This window comes from Hippopotamus amphibius, chromosome 14, assembly GCF_030028045.1.
Source record: "Hippopotamus amphibius kiboko isolate mHipAmp2 chromosome 14, mHipAmp2.hap2, whole genome shotgun sequence".
NCBI classification, from domain to species: Eukaryota; Metazoa; Chordata; class Mammalia; order Artiodactyla; family Hippopotamidae; genus Hippopotamus; species Hippopotamus amphibius.
Window position 1 is genome coordinate 75,336,897 of NC_080199.1, and position 11,072 is coordinate 75,347,968.

The following is an 11,072-nucleotide window of genomic DNA, read 5'->3' on the forward strand; positions in this document are numbered from 1 at the left end:
TTCATGACTGTGCTCTCTGATCCTCTAGCCCTCAGCCCAGAGGCTGGCCACCTGATGCTGTGTGTAGTGTAAATCATGTGTAGCGTAGATCCAGTGAGCGGTTTGGGGTCTGCTGCTGGCTGCCAGGCTAGGTCTGTAGTCCTCCTTCCTGAAGCCTGCAATTCTTCATGAACCATAAGCTCAGCAGCTTTTGGTAGCAGAGTGGGGTCTATCCCACACCTGTTTCTAAGCAGTGGTACTTGCTCCTGCCTCCATCCAGTTTATAACAGTGTAAGTCCTGATTAGTCTGCAGACCCGGAACCCTCAGATGCTGTCCCTTCTGCTTCCAGACCACGAACCCACTAGCTTCAGTCCCCTTCACTGTCTTGTAAGTCAAGCCCAGGAGAGGATTTCAGGGACTGGATTTTTCTTAAACAGAGTTTCAATGGTCTTTATCTGAATTGCTTCCCCCACTTAACTACTCACTGCCATTTCCACACGTTACTTGGAAATTCTGATAAAAAGAAATGTTTACCTTGATTTTGAACCCAGATATGACTTAAAAAAATTTTTTTTCTCCTTATATCTTGCGCATATTGTTACATGTTTGGAGCAGAGAGGGTTTTTCAGTTTTGGTTGTTTTTGATCCCATTGTCCATGTTGACATGAAGTCCCAGGTTTAATTTTTAAGGAAGTTATGCTTCCTTCATCTGGTGGCAATGTTCTCCATCCTCTTCACAGCCAAACCCATCCTCCCCTCCATCCCTCCAGTGATGGAGCAGAAGTGAGCATCTCAAGACCAGCCTCCAATCTCATGCAACTTCTGACCTGGTCTCAGAAGCCACAAAATGTCTCCTCAGCTGTACTCTGTTGGTTAGAACAGTCATAAACCAGCCCAGATTCAAGGGGAAGGGTCATAGGCACCACCCCTCATGGGAAGAATATAAATAATGTAACTAATGGGTAGGGGCAATGTGTTTAAACCGTCACACTATTCTACTGAAACTGTTTGTTCAGAGGTTAGCAATGACTTTCTTTTTTTCTTGTTTTTAATTAACTTATTTGTTGAAGTATAGTTGATTTATAATATTCTTTTAGTTTCAGGAGTACAACACAGTGATTCAATATTTTTATAGATTATACTCCATTTAAAGTCATTATAAACTATTGGCTCTATTCCCTGTGCTGTACAATATATCCTTGTAGCTTATTTATTTTATACATAGTCATTTGTACCTCTTAATCCTCTACACCTGTCTTGCCCTCCCCACTTCCATCCCTATGCTGGTAACTGCTAGTTTGTTCTCTGTATCTATGAGTCTGTTTATGGTTCGTTACATTCATTTATTAGTTTTATTTTTTGATTCCACAAATAAGTGATAATATACACTATTTGTCTTCGTCTGACTTATTTCACTTAGCATAATGCCCTCCAGATCCATCTGTGTTGTTGCAAATGGCAAAATTTCACTCTTTTTTTATGGCTGAGTAATAGTCCAGTGTGTGTGTGTGTGTGTGTGTGTGTGTGTGTGTGTGTGTATGCGCGCACACCACATCTTCTTAACCCATTCATCTGTTGATGGACACTTAAGTTGCTCTCATATCTTTGTTATTGTAAATTATGCTGCTATGAACATTGGGGTGCGTGTATCTTTTTGAATTAATGTTTTTGTTTTCTCCAGATATATACCTAGGAGTGGGATTGCTGGATCATATGGTAGTTCTGTTTTTAGTTTTCTGAGGAACCTCCACACTGTTTTCCGCAGCAGCTGCACCAATTTATATCCCCGCCAATAGTGTACAAAGGTTCCCTCTTCTCCACATCGCTGCCAATATTTGTTACTTGTAGACTTTTTGGTGGTGGCCGTTCTGACAGTTACGAGGTTATATCTCATTGTGGTTTGGGTTTGCGCTTCTCTAGTGATTTGTGATGTAGCAACACTTTCTAATCAGTAAACCCAGCAGCCCCTTCCTAATTCTCATACTATTGAACTTCTGCGGCACTTGTAACTCTCTTGAGATGGACTCCACTCTCTCAGGGTATTCCATGACATTTTCTTCGAATCATTCTCCGAACTCTGTTGAATTCCACACCCTCCTCTGTTAGACTGTCTCCTTTCTCTGGTCCCTTAGACACAGCCGTCTCCAAAGCTCTGCCCTCAGCTTGTGTCCCCTCCCACCCTCTCAGGTAGGTCCCCTCCCACCCTCTCAGGTAGGTCCCCTCGCTGTGGAGGTATATTTGTGTCTGCTCAGCGCCCTTTGCTTTGAAGAGAAATGAGTGAATTCACCCTCATGCTGGACACCTGTATCAGGCAGGATTGTGGGTAGAAATAGATTCCCATTCATACAGGTCAACTGAGCAGATGAAAGAAGGAATTATTTGCAGAGGCGCTGGCAGGGCTAAGAGAACCAACGGCTGGACACCACTCTCATCCCTCAGTCTGAAGGGGAAAGAGGAAGAAATCTTGTTACCAGCACCCAGTGAGAGTCCAGCTTTGTAGAACAAGCTCTTAGGTAGTAGCTGTAGAGCAATGCATCCATTTGCAGCCCAAAGCAAGGAGGGTGCAGGGAAGAAATACAGTAAGTCCCCTACATCCGAACCTTCAAGTTGTGAACTTTCAAAGATGCGAACGTGCGTTCCGTCAACATTAGGCGTGAGTGAAATTGGAGCTCGCCCTCCGTCTCCTATTGCTGACCATCCTTCAGCTCTACTGTCTCCCACTTCCTCCCTCCTCCAGTCAGGAACTCTTCTTTCCTGTTCCTCTCCCTCCTCCAGTCAGTAACTCTTCTTTCCTGTTCACTCGATACCAGCCCCTGTCTGCCAGCTGTTGTTCTGTACTACTGTACTTTTCAAGGTCCTGTACTGTAAGATGAAAAATGTTTTCTTTCTTTGTGTTTGTTTTTTATGTATTATTTGTGTGAAAAGTATTATAAACCTATTACAGTACTGTACTGTGTAACTAATTGTGTTAGTTGGGTACTTAGGCTAACGTTGTTGGACTTGCAAACAAATCGGACTTATGAACGTGTTCTCGGAATGGAACATGTTTCTATGTAGGGGACTTACTGTACCCTAACCTTTCTCTCTTCCTGCCCTGTAAGTGCCTACCAGAGCCTCCTACTGGCTAAGCCCAGCTAGAAACCAGCTGGCGAGGGAACCTGGGGGATGCAGTTGTTGGAGTCAGCATCTGCCCCACTGAGCAGAACAGAGAAGGGTGGAGAACTGGACCAGGGGGGCTGGTCTGTGGAGAATAACCAGCCCAGCACTTGACTTGGGTTTGGCCAAGCAGAGGACTCTATCCTCTTTTCCACTATGTTGGGTGTGTGATCTAAACTGAGCTAATAGACTCCTCCCTGTGTCTTTCCTTATGTTGTCAGGAATTCTGGGACTAGAGCTCTGTGGACCACGGGAGCCTGGAGCTGCCAGGAAACAGCTCGCGGACAAGTGGCTGGGACCCATGTGTCGATGAAGGTGAGCAGAGGCGAGCTGGCAGGTGGACAGAGAGAGCAGCAGCGCGGTAGGGAGAGAGCGTCACCCTCGTCCGGTGCCTGCATCCGCTCCATGACTCGCTCAGCTGGGAGAGCTGTGTTGCACTGTCTGAACAAGCAAGCAAGCGCTAGCCTCGCATAGAGCTGTGGGAAGCTTGGATGTTCGGAATCAGCTGGTTTGTGCCTTCCTTGTGGCGGGTTTCCAGAGGGGAGGTGTGGCGTTGGCGTGAGACTCGCAGCGCGTGGTATGGTGGCTTTGAAACACTTTCTGTGTGGCTGCGTGCTCATGGCTTGGGACTAGGGCTAAATAACAATCGCTTTTTTTCTTTCTTGAACTTACATAAGAGGAACTCCTCCCCCGCCGCCCCCAGAATCCTGATGATGTTTTCTCAGTACCTAGATTCAGCCATATCTGTGCTTCACCTTGGATTTCACAGTAATTTATTCTAATAGATTCCCTCCCCCCTTTATTTTTTTAAGGCATGTGGAGTTAGGTTTCTGTCCCTTTCACCTGAAGACTAGCCTGTTATCCATTCCCATGTCTTTATATGTCCCTCTGAAACCATGGCCCCAAATCTCCATTTTCGATACCACCTCATCTCCTGAGCTCTCTTGACATGTCTTCAGTTTCCTGCTAAACATCTTAATTTGGATATTTCTTGCATTTCCACCTCAGCAGTTCAAGTTTAAATTTATTTTCTTTTCCTCAAACCTTTCCTTTCTTCCTTGGGTCCATATTTTAGTCAAGCTGGTCATCCAGACTAACATCTCAGAGTCATCTTTTTTTCTTTAATTGAACTATAGTTGATGTACAGTGTTGTGTTAGTTTCTGATGTACAGCAAAGTGATTCAGTTTCGTATGCATATATATGTATACATATATTCTTTTTCAGATTCTTTTCCATTATATTTAAGATATTGAGTATAGTTTCCTGTGCTATACAGTAGGATCTTGTTATTTGTCTATTTTATATACAGTAGTTTGTGTCTGCTAATCCCAAACTCCCAATTTATCCCTTCGCAACTTTTTTAACTTTAAAGTTTTTAGTGAGGAGCTAATATACTCACGTAGTTGACATTCAGAAGGGTAAAGATTGAAAGAGTTTCTTCCTGCCTTTTCCCTGTGCATCTAGTTCCTCATCTAGGAGACGGCCCATGTCATCAGCTTCCTGTAAAATCTTTCAGACATGATATGGAAATACATATCAATAGTCTCTTCCTCCTTTTCACACGACCAGCACTATATACATTATGTCATCTCGTACCCTGCTCTTTTCCTGTAACAATGCATCTTGGAGTTCATTTCGTATCAGCAGTTCTTTTGTTAATGAGGGCATGTGGCTCCCTGGTGGGGATGCACTTATGTTGCCTAACTCATCCCCTGATGGTGGGAGCGTCCTGCGGGTTCTGCTGTTGTGCTCAGTCTGACTCAGGGTCATGGAATTGCCTGTGGTCACTCAGCTAGTAGGAGGCAGGGCAGAAACTCGGTGCCCAGTCTGGGTATGGCCAGCCCTCCAAAAGGACACAGGCGGTCGGCGGCAGGTGGGGTACAAGGAGCCAGGGTCCTGGAGTGAGACCCTCCGCCCTAGACAGGGCCTGGGCCCTGCCAGGCGAAAACCATTGTGATGAGACTTCCCTTGGACCCCAGACTGTCTTCTGAAGCAGTGGAAGCCTGTTGGCCTCCGACAGCGCTGGCCGCCAGACTGAAATGCATCTGCTTGAATTTGGGCCCCCTGCTGTGCATGGACAGTGTGTACCTGGCTGGCTGGCTCTGAGCAGTATGCTTCCCAGGACTCAGTCCCTGGATGTCTGCTCACCCCCACTGGGAAGCTGCCAGGCCCCTGCTTTTCTGACTTTGCCTGATAACGGTCAGCCCACACCAGCCGGCCCTTAACCAGGTGGGGGAGGCCTGGCGACCTCTCCTCTCCATGGGGCCTGAGGTGACAGACGGGCCAGCCTTGGGGGTTTGCTGCTGCTTGTGCAGGCAGGGCCTGCCCCTTCTCTGACCTGCCCAGAAAAGACTCACGTCTGATTGGCCAACGCCCACTTCTTCTCCATGGCCAGGGCTGTGGAACGCTGGGAGGGAGAAGTGGCCACTCCTCACTCCCCTCTTTGGCTTGAATTCCAGTTCTGCTCTTTCCCATGGGTCGGGGGAGAACAGGAAGTATCCCGGAAGCCTGCTGTCCCTGTTATAAACCTGCTCATGTGCTCTGCCCTGCAGGTGGTCCCAATCAGATCAGCACAGGAGAGCAGCGTCTCAGTGACCTCATTTCCCGCTGTGCACCCGCCGCACTGTCACCTCTGCTCTCTGTCCGTGAAACGAGTGGTTGGATTCATTTTCCGGCCGGATTCCTTGCTGTGGGCTGTAGGAGGCTCTCAGGGGCCCTAATGGTTGAGGAGGCTTATGACAGCGGGTTCAGCTTCCTCGGCACCTTTCCTGAGCCAGACACTGGGCTGGGCGCGGAGGAAATGCTGGTGAGAAACAGGACCCACTCTGTACTCTTGGGGAATTGGCACCGCAGGGGAGAGGAGACCGACAGCCTCGAATATTATCACGTGCTCCATGTGGACAGAGGCAGGGGGCTGGGGGGCCGGGGGTGGGGGTGCTCGGCCCAGCCTGGAGCAGCACGGGAAGCTTCCATTAAAGCCAAGAAGAAAGTCTATGAGTTGGGGGACAAAGACCGGGGATGGAGTGGAAGCGGAGCTGGTAGGGCTCAGGCATGGGGAGTACAACAGAAGGGGTGTCCGAGCTGCAGGTGGTCAGGGAGCCAGGGATGGCACAGAAGCCCCGGTGCTTCCATGGTGGGCTCAAGGACGTGCCTCTTAGATTTTGTATTCTGGTGATATAACCGAAGGTGGGGTCTGGCTGCTCCCCGCTCAGAAGCCAATAAAGAGGCCAGGTTGGTGAAAAGGGAAGTTTGCTTTATTTTGGATGCTGGCAGTGGAGGGGGAGGGGTGGACGCCTGTCCAAGGCTGACCCCCCCCACCTCCCGACAAGCAGGGGGCAAGAGCTTTTATAGACAGAGGGCGGGGCTACACGCAGAAACAGCACAGGCAGCGCTGACAGGCATCTTGAAATGGGTCATCGGTGGTCTGACCAGCGTCATCTTGACTAAGTACAGGTAATCTCCAGTTCCAGGGTTGGTTTGTTTCCATTTCTTTGAGGCCGGTTCTTGGAATTGTGGCCACGTATGTCATGGCTACAGCCTGGGCATCATGGAGTTAACGTCTTCCACCTGGTGGGGGTTTCAGTCTCTATAAGCCAGCGCCCAGGACATGACTCAGAATATTATCTATAGCCCTTGAGGAGGAACTAAAAGTCCTTGACTTTGCTTACTGACTAAATTATTATCATTTGGTCTCCTTTGACGCGTTTCCTTTGTTTCTGCATTTTCTCACTTCTCGGATTAAACTTACTCTTTGGCTAAAGTTTTTCCACAGACAAAAGGCAGGCAGAGGACATGGGCGGGGAGGGGGCAAGGACCATAGGGTCCTGCTCCGTTTCAGTAACAACAGGAGAGGCCGAGGCTGGGGCTGCCGCTGGACAGACAGAGGTGGCCGGGGAAGCAGTCAGCAGAAGTGGGCGACTGCAGTGGTTCAGAACTGAACCTGAACCAGGGAAGGAGCAGAGAAGAAAGGGTTGGATTGGCAGGACTTCGCTTTCCATTGGATGTGGAGGGTGAGGCACCTTCGGGGGCCCACAGGGTGTGGCAAGAAGCCCATCCGCTGAGGATGCAGCCCTAAACCTGCTGTGCAGCGGAGGGGGCGGGGAGGATTAGAGTCCCAGGGACAGTGTATGCAGACGCTGCGTAGCTCTTGGCTCTACATTTTTCCTTTACTTCTCAGTGGAGTCCAAGTTTATGGGTCTTTGGACCAAGGTACAAGACCTCTCTGTCTACGCAAGTGGTGGCATAGAGCTGATGATGAGCTTCTTGCAGACCTGCCATTACTATTATTGTTGTTATAATTATCATTGTGTATGCCATGATTATTTATCATCATTATTATTATTTAAATGATGTTATTATTTTTTTTACCATAGTTTTAGCCCAAAGGTAGGGGACTAAGGGGCATAGCAGGGCCTGTCTTTTCCATGGGGTTACTTTCTGGCATTTTCAGTCCGTTTTTCTCCCGTGTAGATGCTGGCTGTTGATGGAGATTATGAAATATGTTAGTGATAAATGGTTTTTATTTTGTTGGTAATTAAACCTTCTATGAGACAATCATTTCCCCCCCTCCATTGCTTTAGTAAGAGGAATAGTAAGATGAGTAACCAACAGCTTCTCCCCTTAAGGGAGCTGTGACTCAGCAGAGGAAAAAGAGGGAACTCGGATGGCATGAGGGTGTAAACGAAAAGGGGGTGGCAGAGGGGGGGCTCAGGAAGGAGTCACCAGCCTCAAAGTTCCACCTAGAACATGGGGTGGCAGCTGTCAGGCCTGTTTCTTCCAAACTGAAGATGCAGAATGCATGCTGATCGCCTTGGAAAATACGAGACACGTGGAGACCATGTTCCCATGACCCTCAAAACTGCGTCCTGGGAGCAGTGGAGGCTGGAGAAGAGACCAGCTGAGGGGACTGCACAGCTGATGGTGGGGAGTCCTAGCTGGGTGGTGGAGCTTGTTTGCAGTGTGAGGGTGACAGGGCCTGAAAGCCAACCAGGATGAGATGAACAGCGGAAGCCCTAGAGTGGGGCTGTCTGCCTGGGTTTAAATCCTGACTTGGGCACTCACTTAGCTGTGTGCCCTTGTGTAAGTTCTTTAACCTTTCTGAGCCTCAGTTTACTCTTCTGTAAAAGGGAGGATGATTGTATCTTACCTCTCAGGGTCTTTGTGAAGGTGAAATAAGGCAGTAAATGCTCAAAAATACCATCACTCATAGTTATCAATATACTGTTTTCTCTGACAATTGACCTTGAACATGAACACAAGCCAGATATATACCAAATAAACACTAATTTTCACTCATGTTGACTAAAAAAGAAGGAAAATCTTTAAAAAATAAAGCAAAATCTTCCCAGAAGAAAGAAATTAGGAAAAAAACTCTCAACAAGAGAGGAGATTCAAATAGCCACTAAACGTATGAAAAGATGTTCAACATCTGCCAGCTTCCATCTTCAGAGAAACACAAGTGAGAGCCAGGATGCTATACACCCATCAGGATGGCCCCGTGAGGAAGCAGATAATATTGAGGGATGGTGAAGTGGGATGTGAATTAATAGAACCACTATGAAAACCCGTTGGCAGCCTCCTCTAAAGCTAGACTTCTGCAGACCCCATGCCCCAGGAGCCCCGACCTTGGGCACATGCTCGGCAGACATGGGTGCCTGACTCACCCAAGAGGAGTACGAGACAGCTCATCACTGCGTGGTGTGTGACAGCACCAAAGCGTGAACCACCCAGGCACCCATCCACATAGAGGGGATAAACAGAGCCTGGAGTGCTCTCCCATGGGGAGTGCCTACAGCCACGTGACGTGGACGAGCCACAGCGAACCTCACAAAGCTCATGCGGCGCAGAGGAAGCCAGAGACAGTGTATAAATGTGGTTCCACGTATATGAAGTTTCACGTGGTTCAGAGGTGGGACTGTGGTTACTGTTGGTGGGGGAGGGGAAGCAGCTGAAACAGTGACTTCTGTGGGTGCCGGGCAGGTTCTGTTTCCTGATCTGGCTGCTGGTTACATTGGTCAAGGTTATGAGTGGTGTGTTTCTCCGTGTGTACATTGTGCTTGAATAAAATATTTAGGCCACGTTTGCCAGGTCATCCCTACGCCTGCCTAGAACGTTCGTCTCATATACAGCTTCATCCCAGGCCCCGGAAATAATAGTCACTCCCTCCCTGCCCTGCAGGGAAAGGACATTAGGCCCAGGCCAGGAAATGAGGCCCCCAGGAGCACTGGTTTCTGGGGTCAGTGGAGCGCTGGCACTGACCAGCCCAAAACTGGACACCTGGTGATGCTTGATGAACCTCAGTAGGTGGAAGGAAGAGAGGGAGGAGGGGAACGACAGAGGGAGGAAAGAAGCTGAGTTGTGGCAGAGAGAACTGAATACAGATTTTCCTTCTTGCAAGTAGCCTTTGGGTTTTGACCAGGCCAAACAAAAGCATCTGGTTATTTAGAATGATGTTCCTGCTCAGCGAGGGTTACCAAAAAGCCTATTCTAGAAGCTGACTTGCGGTGTTTCTACTTGTCCTGCATGAGACCTAAGAGGTCATTTACATACTCATTCGTAAAGCTTGCATGGGACTTCCCTGGTAGCACATTGGTTAACAATCCGCCTGCCAATGCAGGGGACACAGGTTCAATCCTTGGGCCAGGAAGATCCCACATGCCACGGAGCAGCTAAGCCTGTGCGCCACAACTGCTGAGCCTGAGCTCTAGAGCCTGTGAGCCACAACTATTGAGCCTGTGCGCCCTAGAGCCTGTGCTCTTCAACAGGAGAAGCAACCATAATGAGGAGCCTGTGCACCACAGTGAAGAGTAGCCCTCGCTCGCTGCAACTAGAGAAAGCCTATGCACAGCAATGAAGGCTCAATGCAACCAAAAATAAATAAATGAGTTAAAAAAAAAAAAAAGCTCAGATGAATCCCAACTCTGTGCCACAAGGCACAGCCACCACCTGGGGTAGGGATGGGGGTTAGGGGAGCACCATCACCGGGAGGAGTGTGCAGGGTGTAGTGGGGGGTGGAGTAGACGAGCACCACTACCTGGAGCATTTGTAGGGGGTGGAGGAGCATCATCGCCTGGAGGAGCTTCAGGGGGATGGGGAGCACCACCACCTGGAGGAGTTGTAGGGGGTGGGGAGCATTACCACCTGGAGGAGTTCCAGGGGGATGGGGAGCACCACCGCCTGAAAGAGATGCAGGGGGGTGGGGAGTACCACCACCTGGAGGAGTTGCAGGGGGAGCACTACCGCCTAGAGGAGCTGCAGGGGGATAGGGAGCACCACTGCCTGGAGGAGATGCAGAGGGATGGGGAGCACCACCGCCTGGAGGAGATGTGGGGGGGAGCACTGCTGCCTGGAGGAGATGTGGAGGGGAGCACCACCAGCTGGAGGAGTTGCAGGAAGGTGGGGGGCTCAGAACTCCCCACAGTGCATCCTGCCTACGTGACCAGCTGCCAGTGAAGGACCGGAATGGAGTCCGCGTGAGGAAAGGTCACTGAAAGGCAGAGATAGGTGTGGTGACGACAGAGCAGATGAAAGAAGGGTGTGGATTGGGAGCAGTCCAGGGTCCTTCCCAAGGAGTAACTTGAAAGCAGTGCAGGACTTGAATGGAGAGAAAATAGAGAGAAAAAAGCCAGCTCTGCTGTTGCTGCCAGTACAAAGAACTGAGAATGAAGTGGACAAAAGCAGCCTGTAATTTGCTGTTTCTTTTAGCTGTGCGGACGGCACCCTACCCCCCAGAAGATTTTTCTTGTACTTGCCTTGTTTTCTGCCTGATGTGCCTTTTTCTTGAAAGTATGTACACATTCTGTGTCCTAGGAGAATCTGGGTCAATAGCCTGAAGTATCAAGAGCAGAGCTTAATTGATGTGAAGGTGGAAGAAATGTTGATCCCACAAAGCATGACTCAAGGGACCGGGAAAATCCAGGTGGCCTAGAGACAGAC